We start from the raw sequence: 27,383 nt of genomic DNA, 5'->3' as shown, positions 1-27,383 counted from the left end.
AGTCGTCAGAGAAAACTGACAGTATCCTTAGTATGGGAAGAAGTTTCTTGCACTCACACGAAACTTAAAGTTTAATCACTTGCTCATTATTGAACAGGAATACACATCCTTTATTCACTCTATCACTCCCAGTGAGAAATTACATTAATGCCTCTCCTGTTGTCATGGTAAGAATATTCTATAAAAAGGTGATCAATTGTTATTTAAACAGTAATACAGAAGATTTCAGACTGCTCCAAAATCTTGATTCACAGTAATCAAATCCTTGCAAACCAGCAACCAAATCTCAGGCCAGCAGCTCAGACACTCAAGGAGAGCAAATGCCCAGAGGTGTGATTGTACATGGAGATATCAGTACAACCAGTAAAGCCACCACAGAGCCAGAGAGCACAATTAGAATGCCTTCTTGTTTGACTTCTACTAATACTGTACAATTATATTGCTATGAGGCAAGAATTCCCAATTGTCAGGAACTTGGAAAGTGCTTGAGATGATGATATTGCTCTGCCTTGGTAGGCTGTGCCTGAAGGTAATCTTTTAAAAGTAGCTGCTTTAAGTATTTGTTAAATGGTATCCAGGGATTCATTTGACAGAGGTGTCATGTTTAGTCTTACGCATGTATCAATAAAACTAGTATCATATGTGCACATTGGTTGGCAATACTGAACCTCTAGACAATCAGTATTTCCAGTAACAGACTCATTTCTCTGATCAAACCCACTGCAGGCTCCCAGCCTCTTCTTTCCATGCCTCTGTTCAAACATTTCTTCTCTGGAGAACACACTGCAGGCACCTCAGTATCACTGCTTGGCTCTTATTTGTACATACACTTCCCCCAAATATACATTAACATGGAACAGGGAAGTGGTGATGGTCAAGGTTTAAGTGTGTTTATCCAACGATTTTCAGCAGATGCTCTCAGAGCACTTTCAACTGCTCTGTCGTGGCAATCACAGGAAGGTTAACTGTGGATGAGAGAGGAAAAATCACTGCCCCAAGTGTGCTGAGGACAGCCAAAGTCAGGCTGCATATCCAAATGTTTTGCATATGGCAGTGCCAGTTCCTCCAAAAGCCTGTACTTTTGCAGCTCCCTGACTGCTCAGACACACACTGCGCTCAGAAATGTGAGGTAGAATTTGTTAGCTTATGTCCTGCCTTGTACAGCTTCCCCAAAGATAGTGTTCTGCTGTTTGCAGAAGGACTTGGGTGGCATTTTAAAATTTCTTTTAATATAGCAGTTACAGGTATTTCTAAAACTCACTCTAATACCTGAACTTAGGAAAACAGTCTCTTTAATTGGGCACATGTCAGCCTGCTCCGTTCACTCCTGGGAAGGGGTTTGAGATGAGCAGTGACAGGGACAGCCCAGGAAACACAAATATACAGAAACATGAAGGCTAGAGAAGACCTCCAAGACTGAGTCCAACCTGTGATCAATTCCCATCCTGTTAACCAGACCACAGCATTGAGTGCCACCTCCAGTCATTCCTTGGACACTTCAGGAACCCCAGGGATGGAGACTCCACCACCTCCGCAGAAAGTCCAGTGCAATACTTAACAACACTTTCAAATGGAGAAATTCTTCCCAATGTCCAACATGATCCTCCCATGGCACAGCTTGTGGCTGTGTCTTCTTGTCCTGTCATGAAAATTGTCCCTATATCTTGCATTTGAATACCACTGGGACAATTAAAAAGGTAACTTTTTTCTGACATACTCATTTAAAATTAGGTTTAGAGACTCTTTGAGAATCTGTTCTAATGCAGTAGTGACTGATCTACCTACCAGTAAAGCCTATCATCAAGGAGATCAGCTCAGCCTGAATAAGCCCAGCCAAAAATAGCAGGCATGCTAATGGCATGGCACAAAATCCTTTTTTTTTTCCCAGCTGAAACTGCTTCTCATTTAGTGAGTAGCAAAATTTTCAGCTTAAAAGTACACTTTATAAGGCTATTCGCTTTGGCCCAACATTTGTTTCACTTGGAACATGGGACACTCATTTCATGTCAGGGAAGCATCTGGGCAGGAAAGGCACTTGTAGATGTGTGTTTGAATAGCAATAATCTCTGGACAAGTCACCTGATAAACCCAATCCCTAACTTAGCATGAGAGACAGATTTAACACTCTCAAATGAAATGTTAATGTAGAAACAATCCCCTCTAGCATCCAGATCATAAATAATTTACTTTCCTTCCAAGCACTGAGGAAGATTAATGGACAGTTTTTTGAAAAAAAAAAAAATCAAGTTAAAACATTTACAGGCTCCGGTGTCATTGCAGTAACAGGCAGCAAGTGTAAACACTGCAAGGACTGTATCCATTTAGGAGTGGCTGGGAGACCACACAGTGCATGAGAGCCAGTGATGAGCAGAGCTGCCCTTTCTATTAAGGGGCCACTTTGAGTTTCCATTTGGAGCCAGAATAGGCGGGGAATTCACTGGCTGGGTTCAAGGCACCCATTATTCGTTATTATGAACTTTCCAAAATGAAGAGATTAAAATAAGTCTAAAGTGTTTCTCTGACAAATGTTAAAAGTCACCCACAAGATTTATAGCACTTCTGTTCCCCTCCAAAAGCTTTTAGTTCAGTTGCAGAGGTTACTGAGGGCTTGTCCACTGGCTGCTGGCTTTATAGTTTTAGCACTGGCCAGAGAACAATCCAAAGTTTCAATAATGAGTAATAGCACTTTCAGCTCACCATCATCATTTGTCCTACATCCATTATTGTCCTAAGAGACCAATCTTGCTGATGTAAATGGTGCTGGCAGCTGGTGTGTCAGCATTTCACACCTCCGCGGCTGCCAGGCTGCGCTGGCAGCTGCACTACTCCACAGACAGGGGAAGAGGAGGGACATAGGTGATGTCCTCACTGACATGGCTGCTGTGGGAAGCCTGTAAGAGATAGCCTTCCTTAATTATGGTGCTCTGCAAAGCCTTATTTTGGGAGGATTTCTGCTCTGCTTTTGTGATCACTGTGCTATAGTGCAGTGGGAGGGGTTGCTCTCTCCTGAGTGTTGCTGCAATACCTCAAAATAGCTTTGTCTCCTCTTTCCCTCCTTTCTGCCCCATCTCACCTTCCTTCTCCCTGCTCTTCTCCCCTCCTTTCAGGGAACAGAAGGGATAAGACCAGCAGAAGCTCATTCACAAGGAGCATGCATAAGAAACTGGGCATCAATGCTCAGGTCTGCTCACAGGGCTGGACAGAGATGGTAGGATTGAGACATGGGAGGAGGGCTGCTGACACATAAAGCTGACATCCATCAGATTCATCATCTTCAGATTCATCTCAGATTCAGCCTCTGCAAAGCCACAAAGCCAGAGGTGACCTACAGCCTCGGACAGGACTCCTCTCTCCCCCTTAAGTCCACACCACACTGGAACCCCCTTCACCAATCACAGACTTCAAATTGTATCCAGAGGATAACGTAACTAGTACTACTACAAAAAAAGATAATCTAACTTTTTATTTTCAGTACATATTTTAAAGTGATTGTAGCAATGCCTTATCAGGCTACCTAAAAACAGAGGCCAGACAAAATTAAAGGAATAAAAAGCAGTTACATTTATTGAAAGGCCTTCAGGTACATTTCAGGCAGACAAAGCCACCCCAGGGGTACACCAAAACAAACAATGAGTCATGGGTTTTCACATTTTTATAAGTTGGTCCATTTGCATATTGGGGGATAATCTTCCAATTACAGCTTCAGGTAATGAAGTCATTTACCCCAGTTTTGCTCCCCCCATGTCACTTTTGTACACAATTCTCAGGGCCTGAGACAGTGAGGTGTCCTTGATTCCTAGGCCTAGAAAGGAATTGTTTTGTCTGACTAAAATAGGAAAGCAGTAACTAGCACTGTATATAGAGTTTAGAGTTATACACTAAAGAATTGCAGGATTACAAGTATGTGAAGAATATAAAAGCTAAAATCCTAAGGCATCAGTGGGGTTCAAAATAGCATTCAACAACCCATGCTGCAAATACATGACAGGCCGTACACATCAGCAGTGCTCCAGCTGCCTGCAGTGACTGCACCTGCCAAAGGGACATCAGGAAAAGAAAATCAGGGTTATGGTGGGTACAGAAAGTACTTCAGGGTGCAGAGATGGCAGACTTCCTAGGCATGGCTGATCTCTGCAGTTACCCCACATGCACCCTTAGTTAACACGTAGTCATGTTCACATCAAGGACTGCATGAGCTATCCACATGTTTGCATCCATAATGATGCTTCGAGTATTCTCACATCCCCTTTTTTCCTGTCCCTGCATTCCCCAAGAGAGAGTGATGTATTCAACAGAGCAATCAAATAAGAATACCAATCCACCACCACCACCACCAAAATGATTGTGCTGATCTACAGGTGAAAATAACCTGAGCTGATGGGCCAGCTTTCCAAAAATCATTAGAAAAGTGAACCATCACTACATAAATCACCATAAACCTCCCAGCCACTGCAGGGCTGACTGGACACTAACAGGTTGGCTCTGTTTCCAAGATGAGGAACTTAATCACCCTGCTGCTAGTCTGTGTAATTACAACAGTTGTGAATCTTACTCTTTACCTAACTCTTTCAAACCCAGAGCCTGGGTTTGACTCACTAACTTCATCAGCACTCAGCCCTGCCAGACACTGTTGGAAGTAATTTTTTCTTAACCAAGCAATAAATCAGGTGTTTGCCTCAAGTACAACTCAAAAGCTTGACTCTCTAAAGAGTGGGTGAAGACACTCTGCCCAACACTGTTGACCGTGGAGTGCAGGGCCAAGGCAAAAATGCTGCCTCTAAGTTAGCACAATTTGAGACCAGGTTGTTCATCATCCAAACAGAACACCAGAACATCCCTTTTTGTTGCAGTATATTAGCAATGGCAAAGCATGACACAGACTCATTACACAAGAGGGGCAAGTTTTATTATTCCTGATCTTCTTTTATAGACAGATCCGAAAAAGCCCAAGAAATAAAACTTTCATGGGTCATGAAACCAATACATCACCATCATTGGACAATTGGGAACACCACCCCTTGACTGCTTCTTACAAGTAAACAACAGGGATCTAAACAACACCTGCAAAAGTTGTTTTCTATCTCCAAGGACTGTTTTGATTCCTCTTTATGATTTTCCAGGCCACACTTTCTCAAGCCAGTCTGAGAAAGTTATGTGACTTGGTTTCACACAGACACTGTGCTCCCTGCCTGCTTTCTTGCATTCAGCATCCATACCTTTTAGCTGTCCTCTCTAAGAGAATCGTGAAAAGCTGAGGTGCTCAAATGCCCACAGGACCCAGCTAAAAAGGCATATGAAGTCTGAGTTGGACCTTACTGAACAGGGACAGAGAAACCTTCTGACTGTGGAACAAAAATATCCTTGCACAAGGTACATCATATCCCATCTGTTCTTTCAGATCCTGAGTTAATGTGGTTAAAAGTCCATTAGTCTTCGCTTGTGTGAGTGACCTGGGATCACTCAGCTCTTTGAAGGCCAGCTAACAGGAAGTGAACAGGATTCCCTGGCTAGAAAAGACTGTACAACTCCATGTATCTATCAGATAGTGTCTTCAATTAGAAATTAGCCCTCAGAATTAGTAATTTTGGGTAATGTTGTGCTTGTCTTCTTTTGTGTTTAAACAAGAAAACATGTACTAGGAGAAATAATAGGAGCCACATGTCTCCTGCCCCACCAGGACCTTTTCACACAAGGCACTAAACTCATCCATGTCCTTCCCATTATGGAATTTTTTAAATTTTAAGACAACTGAGCACAGCATTAACAATCTTCTGGTTCTGAGGCTGCAGACAGCCCAGTCAGTCATACTTGGGACACCACCCATTCAGTGAGGGTTCTGAGGCTTGTGGCTGTGCACTTGTACATATCCATCTATCTATCCGTGTTCACTGCATAACCTAAATCCCTTGAGGAATCCTACCTGGTAAGTTATTCAGGATTTTTGTAGTTTTTTAGAAAAAATGTCAGTTTATTGTCACTAGACAATACACAATCTTGGAAGTTTTTGTTACCGGATGATAAATTGTCTACACCTGGTGAGCCAACACAATGTTCCTTCTACCAAAACCCCTGGCCTATGGAAGTGCACAATGCCCATTATGTAAGAAGGAGAACTGGAATTTCACCAGCCCCAGTGCCCTGCCAACTGAGCCAGGTCGACTGGAACATTAGGGTCCACCAGAGAGACCCCCAGGAGAGAAAAACGCATGCACAAAGGGGCAGGGAAACACATTAATGATTTTGGGGTAATTCTTATCATAGGTATATTTAGTCAGGACAATCAATGAGTATGTATGTATAATATATTTAAACAGAAACTTCCTTGTACTCAGCGTGCATGGCTTTGGGAGAAACTATCCCCCCATGCATCCAGCCAGATAAAGAATGCCTGATTCTTCATGCTACATTGGTGTTAAGGAGTTTTTTTAATCTTACTGAATTTTTGGTAACATTCATAAAGCACTGGGGTAATGCATCCCATTAACCTGGGATCACAGATTTCCACAGCCCTGAATAAATTACTCCTCTACTCATTACAGTCTCATCCTGTCTTTCATCTCTGCAAGGCAGTGCTCTCCCAGGCAGATAGGTAAATGGACAAAACCCAAATACCATGGAAGGTGAATATAAACACCTCATTCATGTGAATGACACACACACGCACAGGGAGTTCAGGGCATGAGTACCTAATCCTGCTTTTCTTCCCCCAAGATTATTTTCTTGATGGGGTTAGGTTTGATCAAACTCCTTGCACCATTCACCAATATTCCCAGGGGCCTGCACTGAGGCAGACCTAGACAACCACATCTTGCTGGCTGAGGCACATTCTTGTAGGCCAGCAAATAGCCCCAAATATTCCAGCCACATCAGGGAATGCAGGTTTCAGAGAGTAAGAAATTGGGGGTTGTGTATCGACTCCCAGACTCAGTGTTGCTGGTGGGAACCTGCTCAAAACAACCAAGATCACTTTGGACAACAGCTGAAAGCTCAAGGGGATTTTCCCACAACCATTTGCTCAAACCATTGCTACAAGGTGCTTTTAAGTGAGGCAAAAGTTTTATTGCATACTCAAGTTAGGAACATGTCAGGCTAAAGCTATATTTCTTGGAAAGGGGCAGAAAAGAAACTTGACCAAAAAGGGTGAGCAGTCAAAGGCTAAAACATTATATTTGGAAGGGGGTGTGATGATTTGTGCCAAGGAATGATTTACTGTCTGAAGTATCTGACCCTGGCTTCACTATTGAACTGGCCTGTCTTAAGCATATTCCTTTCTGTGGCATGACTGGGAAACATAGCCTCTGTAAGTTAACTGAAACAAGTCTAGAAGTCTTGGAGTCTGTAAAACAACTCTTAGATCCTGAAGATTTACTAGAGAGTAATGCTGTTTTCCACTCCAGCATGTTGCAGGACTATCAGCTATTCAATACCTTGGAGAATCAGTTGTCTTCTTTGCTGACAGGCTTTTTGCATTCCCCTGTTCCGTGCCTCTGGATCTCCTCGCAACTTCTAGCCCCACAGGTATCTCATTGGAAAAACATGCCACAGGAAAGAATCAAGGCCCTGCAGCTTCAAAGAGACCTGATCAACTGAGCCTCAACAGCCACACAGTGCAGTGGTACAGTGGCCTGAATCTCTAAGCAAAGCAAATCAAAGCAACTTCTCCAATGCTTTCTGATGACACATTTCAATAGAGGAAGTCTATGCCCATGCTTGTCAGCTATGTGCTTACAGGTACATGTGATGTCACTATATGCAAGCCTAAATATCAGGAAAAGTTCCTACTGGAGTAAATGAAATTTTAGTTAAACCACATACAAACTGCAGAATGTGCTGGGATTGTAGGTCACAAACCACACTTCAGAGCTGACTATGCTTTTTCCCAGTGGATGCCTTGTAAATCCACCATCTATCAGTTTTTCTTGCTTGAAGAAATGTAATCCTAGTACTGGAATCAGCAAATCCTTCCCTCCCTTACTCCTTAGACCACATTTTTCCACTAAACGAGATAAATTTTTCCAAGTTGTAATAATGGCCAAAGACAGTGGGGTTATAGTGGGGGAAAGCTTCCTCCTGGAAAGCATTGCAGGTCAGTACATCAGTAAATCAAAAAGCAGAATATAGACCTTCCCCTCCTGTATGATGCATGTTTCCTCATATCTCTTGATGAGGCTGGGAAAAAAGGTTTACAGTGAGCAGGCAGAGATAATGATTTAGTAAGGAGAGTGATGAGCTAACTAGCAGTAGGGCTCAGATAGCTACAGCACTGCACACTAGAGAGATTCATCCAGACTCATCTGAAGTCCTTCAGTCTGGTTCCAACATGCACTGAGGCCGGATCAAGCAATGGCTTTTCCACGATGGGCGCATTGCAGGGCTTGGATACAGAGAGGTGGTGCACAGCTGCACATACAAAATCACTGACATGGCTCCAAACTGAATTGCAGCACTTATGAGCATATAGGACAGGTTTTAGTGACTGGTGAGGTGGTGGCTTTGCCCCTAGGCCTCATGCTGCTGCTATTTGGTGTACCTTCCTCCAGACTTAACCCATGTTGTAAATTACTAAGCCATTTGTGCTGATTGTCTCATCCAGAAACACTTCACCTTGCAGAAAAGCACCTTTTCCACCTAAGTTTCTGATTTCATAAAGCAAAAGTTCTCTTTCACCACTAAACCCTGCAGTAAGCAAAGTTCATATTCCTGCTTGCTCTGACTTCTGGAGCAGAACATCTACCAGCCTTCCCCCCTTATTTCAGTTTTCCTCTCTCAGAGTACTTCTTTGCATCTCAATTCTCACTGTCCTAGAGCATATGCAGCTTCCTAGACTGCTTATCCTGAAACCAGCTTCTTAATCCTTGGCCACATCAAAGCTCAATCATGTGAAACTGGCTTGAAGCAGAACTGCTGGTATGCAAGCCCTACAAATGTACTAGAAATGTCAGCATATATTAAACACTCCTCCATAAGTAAAGGACCTAATTTAGAGTCAACTGCTGGATAAGAGGAACATCCTGCTATTTCCTCTGAGGCTTCCAGAGCAGAATAGAGATACCTGGCTGAGGATTTTTCTAGAAGACTCACTAAAGGCTAAGGTTTCTCAACTGGGGCAGGTAGACACCCTATTACAGCTAAGTTAGAGCCCTCCCCTTCTTTTGAGGATGCCAGCCTTAGACCTGCTGCGAGATTCTTTTTCTGTTTCCCAGGTTTTATATTACTTAAGTGGTTGTGTAAGATGCACTAAAGCTTGTGAAAATTGTAAATGCTGCTGTTCTAGAGTTCCTTCTAGATGGACCTTCTGGTTGTTTTACCTCTGCTGGTTTTACCACCTGTGGGTATGCAGGGTGCTGCAGAAACTTACCTGGCTGTCCCCTGGCTCTCTGGAGATCTGGCTGGTGATTTCCCCTGCTGCTCTCCAGTGTTGTGAGATGTTCAGGAACTGCTTCAAACACACACTTGCTGCCTCGCTGAAGGTCACTGCTTTACCAGGTGAGTCTTCTTGTCCTGTCTGTGTTGGTTGTTTGTGGCTCTCTGGGTGCATGGGTTTAATGATAAGAAAAGAAACATTGTGAACATCAAAACTTACTTTCACCTGAACTGTAGCATTTCATTCTCATTTCTAGAAGCTATTTGGGGATGACACAGCAAACAAAAAATGTCAGTTTGAAACAAAATACCCTGGAAAAAGTTGAAATTAAGCATTCTAACTTTTAAAAATTGTTTCTTCCTAGGTAAAGGGGAATGACCTAGGAAGTGACTTCATGAATTTAACCTACATGGAAGAATTATTTCAGCTGACTAATCATTCTGTAACTTTTTCTAAAAACTACTTTTTCATTTCTTTTTCTCTTTCTTGATTCTGCTGCACTTCTTCTATACTTTTCTTTCTACTCCTGGATTTCTCAGTCTCCTTTGAGCTGAGCTCCTTTGGGATCCTCCCTCATGGGGACCCCCACTCATCATAGTCCTCCAGGTCATGACAAAAACTCTAAAGCCTGTTAAGATCTTGTTTCTTGTGTTTTTAGGATGTTATCACAAAACTTGGCAGGTCTCTCCAGACTAGCTGCACAAATTCAGTTCACTGTAATCTGACTTATTTTCTTCTGATGGTACAAAATGGCCTTGTGGCTCACTTTGGCTTTGAAAGCACAAAATGGCCCCAAACTACGCAGTTCATTTATCTTTATACTTATTCTTACCCAATTAACAATAGACACATATATTATTTTTCTTAATGACCCAATGACCCATCATCTATGTGCTGCACTGCAGCATTTTCTAACCAATCACTTACTATTACCCAAAAACCTATAGAAGAAGAACATGAAGAAGAAAGAAGGAAAAGAAGGAACAGTCTAAATCCTTCATCTTGTCTCCTGCTTTCTAAACTAACTAAAACTCTAAACTAACTTTTTCACCCAGTGACTTAAGAAAACTCTCTAATCTACACACCAACACTTTCAGCTTTTCTATCTAATTTTAACAGTTGTTTTCATGTATCACCATGAAAACATGCTCATGAATTTCATGTAGTATGAAATTCAGTGTTTTACTAAATCTTAGAACTAAGTATCAGAAACAAGGGCACACACTCTGTCTCAGACTCCAAAACATTCAAGTTTCTAATTATTTTTTTTTTCCATTAAAACAGCTTCATCCACAAACATAGCATTTAAACATCAGTTGCAAGTGTAGAATTAGTGTTCAAAGCTGTCGGGGAGAAGTAAGAAGTACTGTAAACAGGGCAGCTGCTCCCCCGTGTGTTCATAGGCTCAGTTCACAGGCATATACACCTACCCCTGCTTTGCAGCAAAACTGGGATGCTCTGCTTCCTGGGAGTCCCATCCTACCTGACACCCCCCATCACAACAGAGCAGCTTTTGCCTCTAGAAGAAAGGCCTGAGCTCTTCCAAAGCCAGAAAAATGGCTCTGAGTGTTCCTGTTCCCCACCCAATGTGGAAGTGTTAAAGGCCACATTGGACAGGGCTTGGAGAAATCTGGCCTAGTGGAGGGTATCCTTGCCCATGGCAGAGGGTAGAAGGGAATAAGCTTTAAGGGCCCTTCCAACCCAAGCCACTGTGAGTCTATCATTACTAAGGCTCTTGAAATATTTACTCAAGGCTTTCTCAGGCAGGTCTTTGCAGGCTGTGAGTAGCAGACAGATTCAAAATCTGAGGATTTTCTGTCCAAAAAATTAATGCCCAGATCTGTGAATGAATTCAGACTGCTGCCACCATCTCCAAAGCCTGTCTGCAGGCAAGGGAATACTGGGAAAATACTTGGTACTCCCCTGTTGCCAAAAGGTGACATTCAGAAAGCATCAGTGTCTACACAGCTATTAAGGGAAGGAAGAAGTGGAAAAGCAGACTGTCACAGTTTCATTCCTATTCTCTCTATATTTGATTTGAACTGGAGGCATTTTGTTGAAGTGCAGGCAGCTAGGAATCCACATGCTTCTCTTGCAAGCAGGGGAATATACAGCGCAGGACAGGGATTATTACAACTACCACTGCCATTACTTTTAGTAACCTGATTTCTGATAGAAGCTCTTCCACCAGACTTGTTTTTTCCTTGCCACAAGCTCACACTATCCTCTGAGCAAGAGAAAGATTTCAAATATCAGAATTTTAACCTAATCCAAGTTCAGGAATACCAAAATAACACAGTTTCAAAATATCAGATTACATTTCAAAATACTAAAATATCAAGCTCCAAAATATCAAAATGCCCACATTTAAAACTATCAAACTGAAAAATAACCAGTTTTCTGATCTCTTATATGGGTAGGATTCCCAAACCCAAAAGAATGCAATATTGTCAAAATGGGATCTGTGCTACCAAAGTGGCTATTTCCCCTCTGAAAAGCTTTCCCCTGATGATCATCAATACATGTATTTGTTCTAATTGTTCAGCCAGATGTAATAGGAATTTTACTTTAAAAACAAACACTTGTAGTAGTTTTCTGCTTAGATTTTGTCTGTGAGAAACAGCATTTGGGCAGGAGAGCTGTGGTTGGGATCAAAGGATATAGTAAATCTATTCCCTGCAGAGGCACAGGGAAAGACTGAAAAGCAGTCAAAGGGAGCATTTTTAAATTATATCAGTGTTTCATTGAAATTCAGGGTGGACCAGCAACAGGGGTGCTCGGGTTGAGTCTGTGTTGTTCTATTAGGAACGGCGAGACGAACGACTCTCTAGGAGTCAATCAGGGGCATTTCTCTATTGCCGCCTGTTAGTTTACTTTCATTAAGTATGTTTGTTCACCTTCGTTGAGTTTAGAGTTGGTTTGTCCCAGTTACTCCCCCACTATCCCGATATAGTTTGTTCCCAGTTGTCTGTCATTGTAAACCTCTCCCCTCTTTCCAGATTGTTCCCCATCCATCACTTTGGTCCTACCCCCAAGCCCTATCAATCTATGTACACCACACCTTTTGTTCTGGTTCCTTCCCTGCTCATCATCCCTTACTCGATGCCCTATTGGTTGTATAGCTATCCTCCCTCCCCCAAGTCCCTACCATTGGATTTGTGTATTGTAACCCCTTCCCACAACACCTCCCCTGCTGCCATATTATTGGTTGTTGTATGAGCCGCCCACGGGCTTTAAAACCTGGCGCACAGAGGTGCCCAGGGTCTTGGCTCGGACTTTCTCCTCGAGATCCCAGCCCTGTCCCTCATCGCCTTCTCCCTGCACCTGCCAGAATAAACTTGTTCCTGGGAAATTGGAGAACTCCGAGCACTCTCTCTCCCTTTACTGCACCTCGTGTCGCCCTGCATACTATAGAGCCCGAGCCCAAAGGAGCTCTAGAGGTTCTAGGTCGAGCCACACAGTGCTCACATGGTTCCCCACTCCTGCCACTGACGCTTGGCACAAGCTAGCCTGGGCGTGAAGGGCCGAGCGGGCAGCGACATTTCTCTTAGTTTATAACTTCAGGTCTTTTTTATAGACTGATACGTGGAAAGTATAGAAAGGAAACTCTTATTGGTTAGCAAACTAATACATCACCATCACTGGTCAGTGGGGCACACCACCCCCGACCTTCTCCTGCAAAGAAAACAAGGAACAGACAAGCAGCACCTGCAAGGCTGTTTTCTGTCTTTGAGGATTGTTTTAAATCTTCCTTATGAATTCCCAGGCTACTTTCTCAGACAAGACTGAGAAAACTATGTGGCCTGCAGTTTCACATGCTCTCTGTTTCAGAGTTAGCATCCACAATTCACCCCTTTTGTTAAAAAAAAGTAAAAAAGCAGTGTTTGTCATCTCCTGCTGGGCCCTTGCAGGAAAGAGAACAAACACAGCACAAGAGGTTTTATAACTTTGAATGGATACTGATTTAGCATGTTGGCTTATGTTCTTGATGTTTAAAGATTGTTTTCTTTGCAAGGACTTGATGGTTGACTCTAATACAACAAGTTTAGTGAACTTACACACACACCATATAAAACATTGTTAGTCTGTTCAAACTAACAGTCTAACTTGTTAACAGGGAAATTTAAAAGAATACCAAAGTGACAAATTCACCTTAAGAACACCTAGATTTAAACTCAGTGAAACTCTACTCAGTTCTATTATGTAAAATCTATAAACTTTTTACAGATTAATTAACAACGCAATTTACTATGCTTTGATCCCCCCCCCTTTTTTTTTTTGTCCATTGGATTTTCCCCTCAAATATAATTGAGGGACTTTTGAGGGACTTACAGAGTTTACATGGCTGCTGTTGTTGTTCGTCGGGTTTTGCAGCTGCGCTGCTGACTGGTTTGAAGCTTGCATGTTCGGTGGTTTTGTTGTAAAGCTGTTGCTGCTTGCTGAAGTTCTTGTTCAGCTGTTGCTGTTTCTAGCGGTGGTTGCCTTGGCAACAAGGCCCCAGCAGCTAGTCTGGGCAGGCACCCCACCCATGGCCCTGCCTGCCCCCCGCGCCAGGCTGGGCACGGAGAGGAGGAACCACGCCCGCCTCCACCACGGCAGGTGCCGCTGCCGCTGCCAGGGGGCTGTCCAGAGGCAGTGCAGAGGCAGGGGGAGATGTCCCCGATGAGGGTGGCAGCAATGGGTGTCTCGGTGAGGTCCGCGCATGCGCGGGCCCCGCAGCTAGATGAGGGGGGGCTGAAAGCTCCCCCCCCAGCCGTGCCGGCGGGCCCCGTGGCCAGACATGGGGGCGCCACTCCCCCCGCTGTGTCGGCAGGCTCTTCGGATGGCGCTGGTGGAGGCTCTGCAGAGGGCACGGCGGAGCTGGAGAAAGGGTCCCCCGCAGCTGCTTGGGGCGGTGCTCGCGGTCCCGGTGGAGGCTCCACGGTGGGCGCAGGTGGAGGCAGGCGATCTCCGTTTTCTTGCCGCCTCTCTGTTGGCGAGGTTTGCATGCCCAGCTCCGCGGGTGACGGGTTCTCAGTCTCACCCCCCAGTCTCTCTTGGTGTACAAAAGAGGCACCTCTGACATCCAAATCTTCTATCCCGACATCACCGTCCCCAGACTGGCAACGCTCCAGCACTTTAAAGAGCACAGCCCAGGTGGCTGCCAAGCTGCACACGCTGGTATTTCCCGCAGCTAGCTCAGCCCATAAGCGGTCCCCCACTGATAGCCAAATCTCGAGGTTGAAAGCATTATCAAAAGTCACAGTAAAATCTTGCGCTTTTACCCACTGGAACAAAGCGCACATAGCTTCTTCAGAAATACTGAGTCCCATGCATGGCAAGGTGTCCTGCCACACAGAGAAGACAAGCTGTTCATTAGCTGAATTGCAGTTCCCCATTGTAAGAACTGTCTATCTTGACGGCTCCGCGAATGCAGTGCAGACGCAGTGGCTCAGACCTGGGACTTTAGGCTCTGCTTCACCAAGATAAGCCATTCCAAGCCCGCTCACTGGCAGGGTTCCACTATCCTATTGGTTTAAATACCAGCTCCCTCTAGGAGAGCTCGGGAGATCCTCACTTACCCCTCTGTTGGGGGAAGCGGTTGGTTCGTTGTTTGCTGTCTGCACTGACCCTCAGGGGTTCAGCAGATGCACATCACGTCGGCGGACACCAGATGTTGCTCTATTAGGAACGGCGAGACGAACGACACAGACTCTCATGGAGTCGATCAGGAGAATTTCTCTTAGTTTATTACTTCAGGTCTGTTTTATAGACTGATACGTGGAAAGTACAGAAAGGAAACTCTTATTGGTTAGCAAACTAATACATCACCATCACTGGTCACTGGGGCACACCACCCCCCGGCCTTCTCCTGCAAAGAAAACAAGGAACAGACAAACAGCACCTGCAAGGCTGTTTTCTGTCTTTGAGGATTGTTTTAAATCCTCCTTATGAATTCCCAGGCTACTTTCTCAGACTGAGAAAACTATGTGGCCTGCAGTTTCACATGCTCTCTGTTTCAGAGTTAGCATCTACAAGTCTGGGCCTGTCAGGATTAGCCATAAAGAATTCTGCCAAGTCCCTGACCTCTCAAGGGATGCATCAAACACTTCAATTGCAACAATTTGGTAGAAATTGTGGAGAAAAAGTTGCTTATTAATTATTATTAATTAATTAAAATCCAGGGGGATTTTCCTTGCAAATTGCAAACCTAAGACAGAGGGAATTTTGGAGGCAGAATCCCAATTTTGGCCACAGGGACCTGGACAAGAAGGACATTCATTCATTTCTTTGGAAAGGAAAGCCCATCACCCAATGTTTCAGGGGCAGATGAAGGGCTGTCCAGGGGAGGGAATGAATGGCAGGTCCTTTTTCTGCCTTGAGGTTCAGCAGCTCCAGGTGTGACCAGCTGTTTTCAGAAGGTCACATGGACACAACTGCACAGGGAGCTGCTAGTCCAGAAGGGCATCCCAGGAGTTCCTCCAGGAACAATGATTGGAGCACCCAGCAGGGGCTGGGGAGCAGCTGGGTGCACCTAGGTATGGAGCATCCCTTGGAGAAAATACCAAGGGAAGAGCCCTTGTGCCAAGGAGCAGCACCTGAGCACGCAGGGCAGCATGTGGGGTCCCAGCTTTCCCCTTTTATCTTGTCAGTCCCTCCCTAGAGCCCCCAGCAAAGAGAGGAGTTATTGGGAGAGAAGGGGAAAAGCTTCCTTTTCCATAATTGTCTGTTCAAATTGTGGGAGAATCTGCATCCACTGCAATTTTAATTGTCTCAATCAGAGGAAACCCTGCATTTTCCATGCTGTTAGGGGCATTAATTGACAGGGAATCACCATTTTCCATTTTTTCTAATTTAAATGAAAAGGGAAAACCTTGACAGTGCTTTTTTATGGGTTTGAAGTAAGGGTAACTCCTGCCTTTTCATCATCCTAAGGCTTAAATGGAAGGGGAAGGCCAGCTATCCCTCCTTTTTAAGGGTTTAAATTGAAGGGGAAAATGCCCCTTTTTCCGTCATTGGAGAGATTTAAAGCAAGGACAAACTCTCTTTTCCTAATATTTTAGGGAATTAAAGGTATTGCCAGTGTATTGGTTTAAGCGCAGGTAACTGCCACATTTCCTCATTTTTAAGGGGTTCACCTAAAGGAAGCTCTACCTTTTTCAGCATTTTAAGGGTTTAAAACTGCATTTCAGGGTACTTCTACCCTTGTCCCAGGACCAAATATTTCAGATGAAAGTGAGCCTAGCATATATATAACTGTAACACCACCTAAGAGTCTATTATTTTGCTTATTTTTATTTATAATGCAAATATTATATTATACTTTTATAATATAGATAAGAAGTCCTAGTACATCATTCATATTATTACTATTCTTCTCCACTTTACTTAGTTACTTGCAGAGTACTACATAGGAGTCATTTAGGAACGATTATGTAACTTAACAACAAATTTCCCTACTTACCTAGTTATGCTACCAAAACACAAAGTTTTATTTCTTACCAGTTTTTTGCCCTTTTGCTCAAAGCAGCTGTAGCAAAAAAGAAAGCAGTACCCTTTCCCTGAAGAAGTTTAGGGCTATAGTTTGGTTATAGTTTTCTTCTATATCAAGTTCTTTACTCACCTCAAATTTAAGTTAGAGGAACCAAGCAGCTATAGCTCATCTGAGGGCTTTTATACCTTGTGGAATTTGTCTCCTCCCTTTTCCCAGGCATGGTGGGAATGAGAGGCGGGCCAAATCAGGGGTATATTAACCCCAGCCTTTGCTAAGGGGGTTCATTCCCACTTTGGGAGTAGCTGTGGTTAGGGCTCTCCTTTCATTTCAGTAAAGAGGCTCTTTTGGCTTATCCCAACTTTTTTATGCAGATGCTTTTGGGCATCTAAAGCAACAAAGTCTTTGAAGACACTTTGAAGAAAGTAGTATAGAACACAGGGAGTATTTAAGCTTATGATTTTGGGTTGTGTGTTCAAGGGTGGTAAGGCGCTCTCATAATTTCGTTTTTTGTTGGGTTTTCTAGGAGGATTGTAGCTTCCAAAAATTCTAGGTTATGTCAAGTATATTTCGTATTCTGCCAGCAGATTCATCATGTCATAAAAGAGATTTGCACTGTGTCAAAGATGATGTCTGATCTCAGGGTCAGAGGTACCCCAACAGTCTGAAATTGAAGCTTCTGACAGGTAAGCAGAGGATTGTGACTGGGAGAGGGAGGGTGAGTAGGGTACCTAGTTAGGAGTTAGTATGGGGGGGGTTTGAAGGCAGTACGGTGAGAAACAGTATCTGTTTGAGGCCTCCCCCAAAGCTTTTTGCAAATACAGCAGGTGTATTTCTGTGTCTCACAGCACATTAGTGCATCCACCACACCCAAAGAAATGCCATATAACATTGCCTCTCACTGCCCCCAGTGCCAATCATAACAACAGACACAGCCTTAGACTCTGGATGAAGCCAGAGCCTTGAGGATCTAGGCATGCTTAAAGAGGGCAGGTAGCCGGCTAGTTGGGATTTGGTGTATGTGCCACTAAATTCACACATCAATTTTGATTTTCTTTAGTGTAACCAATAAAGAAGCTAACCAGTGATCCCAAAGCCTACTGATCACTTCAGGTCCCATGTGGATTCACATTGCCAGTGATCCAAAAGATAAGTCACAGGCTATGACTCACAGAGGGGATCAAAGCAGGGTGATGGGTTGGGACTCACACTGGTTAGGCTTTTTAAGCCAGCTTTGGAGTTGGGGAGGTTCAAGAAGTGGCCTCTTAGGCTACATCAAGGGAAAGCCTCACTTTGGCTCACAATGTTGAGTTGTGCAGGGAACAGCAGTCCTGGAGTGTGTTGTGTCACTTATCTATTGTGCGCTCTGTGTCATTAGAGCATTTCATGTTGTATGTGTCTTGCCTTAGCCCTGACAGGGGTTTCCTTATCGGAAACCCTTGCATCATTCTTAGCATCTCCCTGTTCCTGGGCCCAAGCTCCAACATCGTTGAACCTTTGACAGTGTTGCTTGGAAACACATTGGAATTGCATCTCTCCTTAGAAGCGTGAGTTGGGTGTCTTCTTAGGTCGTGTTCTGAGCTGTATTGACAGTTATATGCCATAGTGTTTCATTACAGTGGATAAGAATTTGTACCAATTTGAAGACAGGTAGAGGACTGTCATTGTGGGATTCTCAGGCATCCATCTTTGTGGTTCTTGGACTAAGTCATTCTGTTAGCATCTTCTTCCTCCAGGATTGTCCAAGCCCAGCAGGCTCACCTGTGGTCTCACCTTGGTCATCTCATTCTGCATTCTCTTGGTCCTTGTGGCCATTCTTCTCTCTGAGAGTTCTCTCTCCCTGTTGTGTCCCCTTGTCTATTGCATTGTGCATCACTGGTGTCTGAGTGTATTTGATCCAGAGCTGCTCTGCCCTGCTGCCTAGCTTGGCTGTAGGTGTCAAAGGACAAGTCCCGGGCACCTGTAATTTGAAATTTGTAATGTAGGGGTGTGGTTGGCGTCTGGGTGGGATTCCTAGATTGACATGAGATGTATGGAGCTGTGAAGTTATCCTGCAGCACTTTGACTTTTGTCTTAACTTTTTCAGATTCATACAGATTAAATCCATGACAGAGACCCCCATCCCAAATGAGGGTGTACCCCCATCCCAAATGAGGGTGTACCCCCAAGAATGTCAGTCACAGTTTTTGACCGCTGCAGATCCCTGGTGGTGTTTTGGGTTTCAACTCAAACAAAAACTCTTCCCAAGTTTTTGTTTCTTCTGGTGTTGTTTTATTTGTTACCTCACTCATGTTCTTTCCTTACTGTCTGTGCTACTCCCCATGCCACTGTGTCCCACTAGATTCTTATGTCTTGCTCTCTGTCCCTGTTCTTTTATAATTCGTCTCTTTTGTGCTGCCCATCCCCGTCTGTTTCTTTGTTTTCCTTTTCCCCTCGTTGTTTTTGGTGTTTTCGTTTTCAGGGTTTTTTGCCTCACTCATGTTCCTTTTTTTATTCTTGGTTGCCATATCATGCTCCCAGTTCCAGTTGTGAAAAACAAGGTTCACATAATTTTTATAGAATTTAAAAGTTTAATTAAAAAAAGACAATTAGGAGAAAAAAATGAAGTAAAGTATACAGATACAGCTGGGTATCTCTGCATTCAGCCAAGAGAGCACACCTTACTGACAAAGGATTGCCCCTTAAAAACAGAATCCTACTACATATCCGTAAACTCTCATACATATTCATCCATTCTTCTTAGGCTCTTTGGTGTTCTTCTGTTTAGTTTTCTCTTGCCCCCTTCCCAACAGATCAATCTTCTTGGTGCCATCGAGACTTACATTCCCTGATACCAGAAATGCAATAAATTCCTCCCCCAAGAGGTCTGGTCACTGCTGTCTTCATCTGGATAAGATAGTTTACAAAAGAAAAAAAGGGTCTCCAGCTATCTTTTTCAGTCTTTGGGTTATACAGACAAAAGTAGTATTTGTTTTAATGCTATGTCATAGCTTAACATATATGTATTATAACACTATTTGTAACAGAAATAAAGAAAACTATGCTAATACAACAAAATTTCCCATTCTTATACACATAACATTCATTTTAATATTTGTGAAAAGCCATCAATATAATATGTATCTATAACACAATGGTTCCCACTGGATCCTTGTGTCTTGTTCTCTGTCCTTGTTCTGTTTTAATACTCCTCTGTTGTGCTGCACCCCATATTTATTTATTTATTTATTCCTCCTCCTTCATCTTTCAGCCTGTTCTTTGTTTTCTTCCTGTGTCCTCTCTGCTGCCACTCCCTCTTTCTGCCTCTGGTCTGTGGCTGCAGGGCTATGGAAGAACTTCAACCCTTTTGGGGGCTGCCCCCTTTCCTTGTTGCAGCAGAATCCCTTTTGAGGGGGATGTATATTTGGAAAGGGTTCAAATAAAGCAAGGTGGTGCTGACCATGGCAGTTTGAGCCGTTCTGTGCCTTCTTTGGGGGTGAGGATGTCATGAATAAAATCTCTCAAGAAATCCACCCTGGTTAAAATACTGTGTTTAGTTATGTACAGTTAATGTTTTTATCCCATTTGTAAACCTTGTTTGTTGTACACCCTGTTTACTCTGATAGTTATTAGTAATGTTAATTACTTACCAGTTTTTGAAGTGTTTTAAGAGTTCTTATAAGACATTCTTCTATCCCTTTCCCTTACTTCCCTGTAACTATGTAACAAGGCTGCTCCCATGGGGGCTGGGCCACACTAACAAAAGCAACCCATTAGAAAAGTATGCCACAGAACGAAGCAACTCCCACGGATGCTGTGCCACACTAGAACAAAGCAAGTCCCATGAAGCTGTGCAACCGAATAATATGAAAACTAAGGTGTTTCTGCTGAAGATGAATAGTTCACATGCACACAGGTCGAGGTGTAGTGAAAAGAAGAGCAGAGTTTATTTTTCCTCCCAGGATTTATAGGCTTCTTACCACGGCCAGGGATTGGATGGTCAGGATAACACTTTCTCACTGCACTGGCCATGAGAGATGCCCATCACAAGACGTGGAACAGAAAGAATGTACACATATCTATGTTTACAGTTACTCTCCTGGGAAAGTCCTTAGAAAACTATGTTAGCAAGCTCAGAAGCTGAGTTTTCAGGGCCACACTAAGGCATGCAAGACACCAAAACAATGAGCTAACAGAGGAATAAAAAGATAAAGAAACATATTCTAGCAAGCTGTGATGGAAGATCATCTTCCTGCATCACCTAAGCCTGCTTAGAAGCCATCTTCCTGCATCACCATGACCTAAGAGGACTGGAAAGGACTGACCACCCTAGACAACGAGCCAGAACAACAGGCCTTCTGTCTACTCTCATGAGGATGGAAGCCCCAGCTCTTCAGTGTGTGCTGCAAAGCTGAACTGTGCCTCCTCCTTGGAGCTGCCAGTGTGGGAACGGCTGTGGTGCAAGCAAGTCCTCAGGCCTCACACCCCAAGAGCTGAATCCTAATAAAGGCATAAAACAGGAGTCTTGTCTCCTGGCCACTTTCTTTCTAGGACAAAAGGCTGAGGGGGATGGGGTGTGGAGACTGGGGTGCTCTGATGTCACTTGGGGCACGCCAAGGTCCGTGGGAGAGGGAGGCACATGCTGCAGTGGAGGAGGAGGTGAGTGGGGAATGTGGAGGTCTCATGCTTGGTGTCCTTCCCCAGAGGGACCGCAAGCTGCCAGGAAATTCACAGTTTTTCTGGGTTTTAGGTTAGGTATTGGCAAGGAATAGGAATTTATCTCTAAATTGCTTTGTAAAGAAACCCTCTCTCTGTCTCCTCTAGTGTTATGACATTATGTCAGTAACAGAAATGGGTTTTGTTTTTACATGTATTACTTACATGTAAAATGTGAGTGTATAAAATACATCTATGCATGAATATCATTATGCATAAATAAATCTATGCATAATGTCATTTATGACTGAAATTTATACGTATGAGCTCCATAGAGATTAGTGTGTACTGCGTACTAGTGTTGACTGAAGTTTTATATTTTTGTCATTCTGATGTGTTAGGTTAATGAATTCATAGAGTTTAAAAGAGAAAGAAATGTAAACTTTAAAAAGCAGAAAAATAGAAATATATAAATGTAAAAATAGGACATATAAATAGAAAATATATAATATAGATTATGTAACTAAATATACTCATATAAAAGGTAAATAATATTATGCATGTTATTGTAATATGCTTTAACCTATGTTACATAGACTAAACACAAGAATATATACAAAATATAAAAACTGTAAATCTAAGTTTAAAAAAATTATTTAAATATAGTTTAAAATAAAGGCTTGCTTGTTTTTATTTGGGTAGAAGCAGGGCTTCTAAATAAAAGTACAATATGCAAATATTTAATAATTTGTACAATATACAAATATATATTAAATATATAAGATATAGATATATACACAAAGGAATAAATATAATTGTTATAAATAGAAATAAGTTTATACTTAATATATAATATTAATATGTGTATAGCTGTTAATCGAAATATTTTTTAATATGATATGTTGTGTTATACCTAGCTCAATATAGTATATAAATATAAATTTGATAAAAATAGACATTAAAAATATTTAATTAACCATTTAAGGTGAAGGGGCTTTTTGGTTTTTTTATTTAGTTAGAGGCATGGCTCTTAAATAAATAATATAGAAATTAAAATATGCAAATCTATAATAAAGATATAAATATAGGGAGATATATATAGAGACATAAAAAAGAAATAAATACAAGTAATATAAATATATACAAGTAAATTAATATTCAATATGAAAAATATATAGATGTTAATATATTTTAATATATTGTACACTATATATGTGTATAAATACAGAATATAAATATGATAAAAAAAGATGTAGGAAAACATTTTAGCAGAATAAGGACATGATATTTTAGTAAAAGTCTGTCTGTGCAACCCAGCTTTCAATTCAGGCAACAATTCTAAGGGCAGTGTCCTTGAAAGTCTCCTGGAACAGTGAGAATAAAGAAAAAACAGTGGCATTGTGTATAAGGTAAAGAATATTAAACAACATGTACCAATAGTAACTTGTTAAGCCACATGGACCCTATAAAAGTGTGCTAAAGATAGAAATAAAGGACGTTCGCTATACATCTATGAGGACTCCGTCAATAGTCTGAGGTTTTCCATTACCTGGCGCTCTGAACAGGGACCCTTTGAGGGGAAAGGGTACCAGCTTGGCAGGTTCACACAGAGTTGGACATGGAAGTGGACCGGGGCTGAGGGAGTGGGTTGGAGCTGGGTGGCAAGTTCATGCAGTGGTTGGACATGGAATCATGAACCTAAGCTGGGGAAAACTGGGGACAGAGGAGCCTGAGACGGAAGACCAGAGGCAAGTACACCTTGGCACTTAGGGAGGAGAGGTCGCTCCCCTCCCCACCATCCAAGGCTGCTAGCATGGATGAGTTTGCGGCAGCACAAACTGCTCCAAAGCATTATCATTAAATGAAGGGAAGCAGTCAAGGATAAGAACCTTGAAAAGTTTGTTTTATGGGCTAGAGAAAATGGAAGTTTGAAAATGCCTCCACTGCTTTTTGCAGTGGAAGAATGGAAAGAAAACAGACCAGCTGTGGGAGAAAACAATTACGATGAAAAGCAAGGACACTGTCTTACGGTTCGACTTGGCAGATTGTAATTAATACCTTAAAACGCATGAAAGTGGGATCTAACCAGACGGCGAGCCCTGTAATTCTACCTGTGTCACAGTAGCAGCCGTCTTTGCCTCCCACTGATGGGTGAACATTCTTGGCAATGATACCCTTGGAGAGATGGGGGGAGAGTCAGAGAGAAGAAAATAAGATGTTCAATGTTTTTAAATTGATTGTGGACATACAGGGACAAGATATTAACTCTACTTTTGAAGAGAAGCCAGATTTAAATTGGTTTCCACCCAACCCAGGGGGGCATGGGGAAAGTATGGGTGTCTGCATAGAGAGCAGAGGCACCCCCATGGCAGAGACACTGCAGAAGAAGCTTCAAGGCCACCTGGGACAAATATCAGCAATTACAGAAACAGTTGAGGTGAGCCAGAGTGGGTCAAGCAGCTTCAAAGGGAGACAAAATAGTCAAAACATCACTAACTATATGGTATCTAGTTCCAAATTCATTACTGTAGTTAAAGGTTGATAAGTTGCAATGGTCGCTGCTGCTATCACCTGACCCTGAGAAGCTCTTTGCTTAACATCGTCTGGTTTTGTAAAATCATGTCCTTTTTCCTCTGTCTGCAAACAACGAGAAAAATATTGAGAAAAATAACTGCATTTGTTAAAGTTAACTTTGTGACATTTTTTTTCTCTCCATTTTTCCCATCTGTGAGAGTATGTGGGGGATGGTGAAGACTTCACTCAAACCTTCTAGAGAAAACAGCAGCAGAGCAGGGCATTCAGCCCCGCCGCTCCCTCTCCAAGAAAAGCACTGGGATAGTACCCAGTTTGTTAAAAAGTCACGATTCATTGTTTTTTTAGAATGTCTTTATATACCCTTTTAGAGTTAATTTTGTGTTTTTAAATAATTATGAGTTTTTGTAGTTTTAGAGAGTTACTGGAAAAATTATTGCAACCCTTTAGAAAATTTAAAAAACCCCTCTTTAAAAATGTTTAAAGTTACCTTGCAATAATTAGCTTTAAAACCTAATATTAAAATATTGAATGATTTACAGCTATTAATAAAATGACCTTCCAATTAATGTTATCTATAGAAGATATTTATCGTTTAAAAAATAATTAGCTAGGAGAACTTCACTGTACAAGACAAAGTTAAGTTAACCATATATTACCCATTTGCTTGTTTTTTCCACAATTTTAATAAGGAAATTTCAATGCGAGTCTTTTTGCTATAAAAAGTACATGTAACAGTGTTGCTATATTTTATATAATAGTAAAGGCCTGTCTGCACAAACCAGTCTTTGAAAGAAGTCGTGATATTAAAGGCTAAAGTCCTTGAAACCTTCTTGCAGAAGAGAGTAAAGCAAACCAATACCCTTGTGTACAGGAGAAAAAATGTAAACCTATGTGCATTAGCCAATGGTAACTTGCTTAGCCCGCAGACCCTGTAAAAGGTGTGCTAAAGATAGAAATAAATGGCGTTCGTGTTTACTTCTGTGAAGGGTCATGAATAAGCTGGTGGTCTCTCAATATTTGGCACCTGAACAGAGACCCTGCAGGCAGGGGGGCTTCGGTGGGTCCACGCACGGTGGGATGGAGCCTTGGACCAAGGTTGGTGGAGCGGATCTGAGCACAGATAGACGCTGCCTTGGATCGGTACTGCATAGTCAACCTGAGTGTGGTGAGACGCGGTGCAGTTAGACATGGAAATTCAGGTTGCTGGGGGAGACCAAGGTGTGGAGGAGTAAGTGAGGGGTCATGACCCTCCCCTGGCCATCTGCCGCCAGCATGGAAGTGGAATTTGCAGTGGCAAAAAAACAACTTCTGAGTATTCTCGTTAAATGAGGTGAAGCAGCCCAGGAAAAAGACCTGGATATGCTCATTATATGTGCTAATTGTCACGGGCATTTAGTAGTGCCCCCACTGCTCTTTGCAGTTGAGGAATGGACTGATATAAGAGCTCTGATCTGGGAAATGACAATCATGGAAAAGAGCAAGGACACTCTGTCTCTAAGTCAAACTTGGCAGATTATAATTAATAACTTAAAAAACAGAAAAGCGAGATATGCTGAGGCTGTGAGCCCCGTAATTCCACCTGCATCACAGCAGCAGACGCCTTTACCTCCCACTGCTGGGCAAGCACTCCTATCTATGCTGTCCTTGGAGAGAGAAATGGAGAGTCAGAAAGAAGAAAATAATGAGAAAGAAATTCCACAGCAAACGCTAAAACAACGAACAGAATCTGTTCAGTTATGGCAGGATGTGATATATCCGGAACTATTTGCTTCACATTTGGAGTCACTTTTAACACTACAATCTTATTTAAGTTTCAACTTTGCTACCCTGGGAGAAAATAAGCCAAATTTAGATTGGTTTTCACCCGAACCAGGGGGACATGGGGAAGCACTGAGGTGTGCGCAGAGAACAAAGACACCCTCAGGGCAGAGACAGTGGAGAAAAAGTTCCAAGGCCACACTGAACAATTACAGAAACAGCTGGGCAGACACAGGTGGCTCAGACAGCTTCAAAGAGAGACTAAATAGCCAAAAAATCTCGAACTGTATGGTATCTAGTTTGAAATTCATCACTGTAATTAAAAGTTGATAAGCTGCAACAGTCACTGCTGTTAGCACCTGGCCATGAGAGACTTTTCGTGTAACATCGCCTGCTTTTGTAAAAATCGTGTCCTTTTATCCTCTATCAGCGAACAGCAAGAGAAAGTGAGAGAAAAAACTGTATGTGTTAAAGTTAACTTTGTGAGGTTTTTTCCCTTTCTTTCTCTCCATTTTTCCTCTCTGCAAGAGTATGTGGGGGATGTGAAGAAAGATAACAGCAGCAGAGAGCAGCAGCAGGGCGGGCAGAAGAGACAGAACCAATTAAAACCTCCCTGATAATCCACAGCCATGATAAGTCCTATTTCATCTGTTTTGTGGTAAAAGACAAGTCATAACACCTGTGTTATTTTCTCTCAGACTCCACTGCAGTGAAAGCCCCAGTTTTCCCCTCTCTGTGACATCACTGCAGTGGAACCACAAATTTACGCCTCTCTGTGACAGCACAACAGTGAAAGACCCAGTGTCCACCCTTGATGACATCACAGCACTGAGAGACCAAATTTCACCCTTTCTGTCACACCACAGATTGAACAAGCCCAGTTTATACCTATCTGTAACACTACGGTGGTGACAGTGCCAGTTTTCTCCTCTCTGTGACATAACATCAAAGACAAGTCTGAATTCATCCCCTCTGATAGGCCACAGCAGTGACAGCCCCAGTTTCCCCTCTGGGAGATCACTGCTGTGACAAGTCCAATTTACGCCTTACTGTGACACCACAGCAGTGACAGACCCATTATTCACCTCTCTGTGACATCACATCAGAGACAGAATTAAATAAAAACATAACTTAATCTTATTCTGTTACTACACATAGCAGCTAAAATTTTGATATATACCTTTTGTACACCGTATAACTATAACATGGATTCACTATAAAGAGTATAAAATGTAACAAATACATTACAATTCTATGTCATCTAGCTTTGAGAATAACTTACAATAACTGCAAATGTTACTAAAAATTCATAATAGTAATTTGTGTTGTATATGGTTAAATTGGTTAGGATTTTAAAGTGCAGTTTTTCTAGAGAAAAAACACAACAACACAGGACTTTGCAAGTTCCCATTCAGCTTTTGTAGCACTTTTCAGAAACATCAAGTCTAATTCTTAAACTAAAATCCAAAATCCAAATTGGTATTTATGCAGTTATATCTGTGTTTTTTAACAAAAGGACTCACATTGAAATGACCTTATTTAAATTGTGGAGAAAACAAGCAAATAGATAATATATGCTCTAACTTAACTTTGTCTTGTACGGTAAAGTTCTCTTGAGTA

The 27,383-nt window shown here is 42.4% G+C and overlaps 1 protein-coding gene and 2 long non-coding RNA genes across 3 annotated transcripts in view; 1 reads left to right on the top strand and 2 right to left on the bottom strand.

The window, feature by feature from the left end:
* Positions 1–17,373, bottom strand: part of COX10 (cytochrome c oxidase assembly factor heme A:farnesyltransferase COX10) — a 169,510-nt gene extending 152,137 nt beyond the window's left edge. Inside the window, exons 1-2 of the mRNA XM_086857707.1 lie at positions 13,697–17,373; positions 9,359–9,528 (exon numbers count right to left, since the gene is read on the bottom strand). The gene's annotated coding sequence lies outside the window, so the exon portion shown is untranslated. The remainder of the gene's footprint in view (positions 1–9,358; positions 9,529–13,696) is intronic.
* LOC147649762 (uncharacterized) lies at positions 17,362–21,336 on the top strand. The gene is made up of 2 exons (XR_015278081.1): positions 17,362–17,521; positions 17,896–21,336. It is a non-coding gene; the product is annotated as an uncharacterized LOC147649762 (long non-coding RNA).
* Positions 21,337–23,498: 2,162 nt separating this feature from the next.
* On the bottom strand, positions 23,499–26,571 carry LOC147649761 (uncharacterized). Its single transcript, XR_015278079.1, has 2 exons — positions 25,030–26,571; positions 23,499–24,107 (listed from the first exon to the last, which is right to left on the bottom strand). It is a non-coding gene; the product is annotated as an uncharacterized LOC147649761 (long non-coding RNA).
* Between the last annotated feature and the right edge of the window lie 812 nt (positions 26,572–27,383).

This window comes from Cyanistes caeruleus, chromosome 19 (genome assembly GCF_971803275.1).
Source record: "Cyanistes caeruleus chromosome 19, bCyaCae1.hap1.1, whole genome shotgun sequence".
Lineage (NCBI taxonomy): Eukaryota > Metazoa > Chordata > Aves > Passeriformes > Paridae > Cyanistes > Cyanistes caeruleus.
The sequence above is the reverse complement of the archived record's forward strand: the minus strand, read 5'-3'. Positions and strand labels throughout refer to the sequence as shown.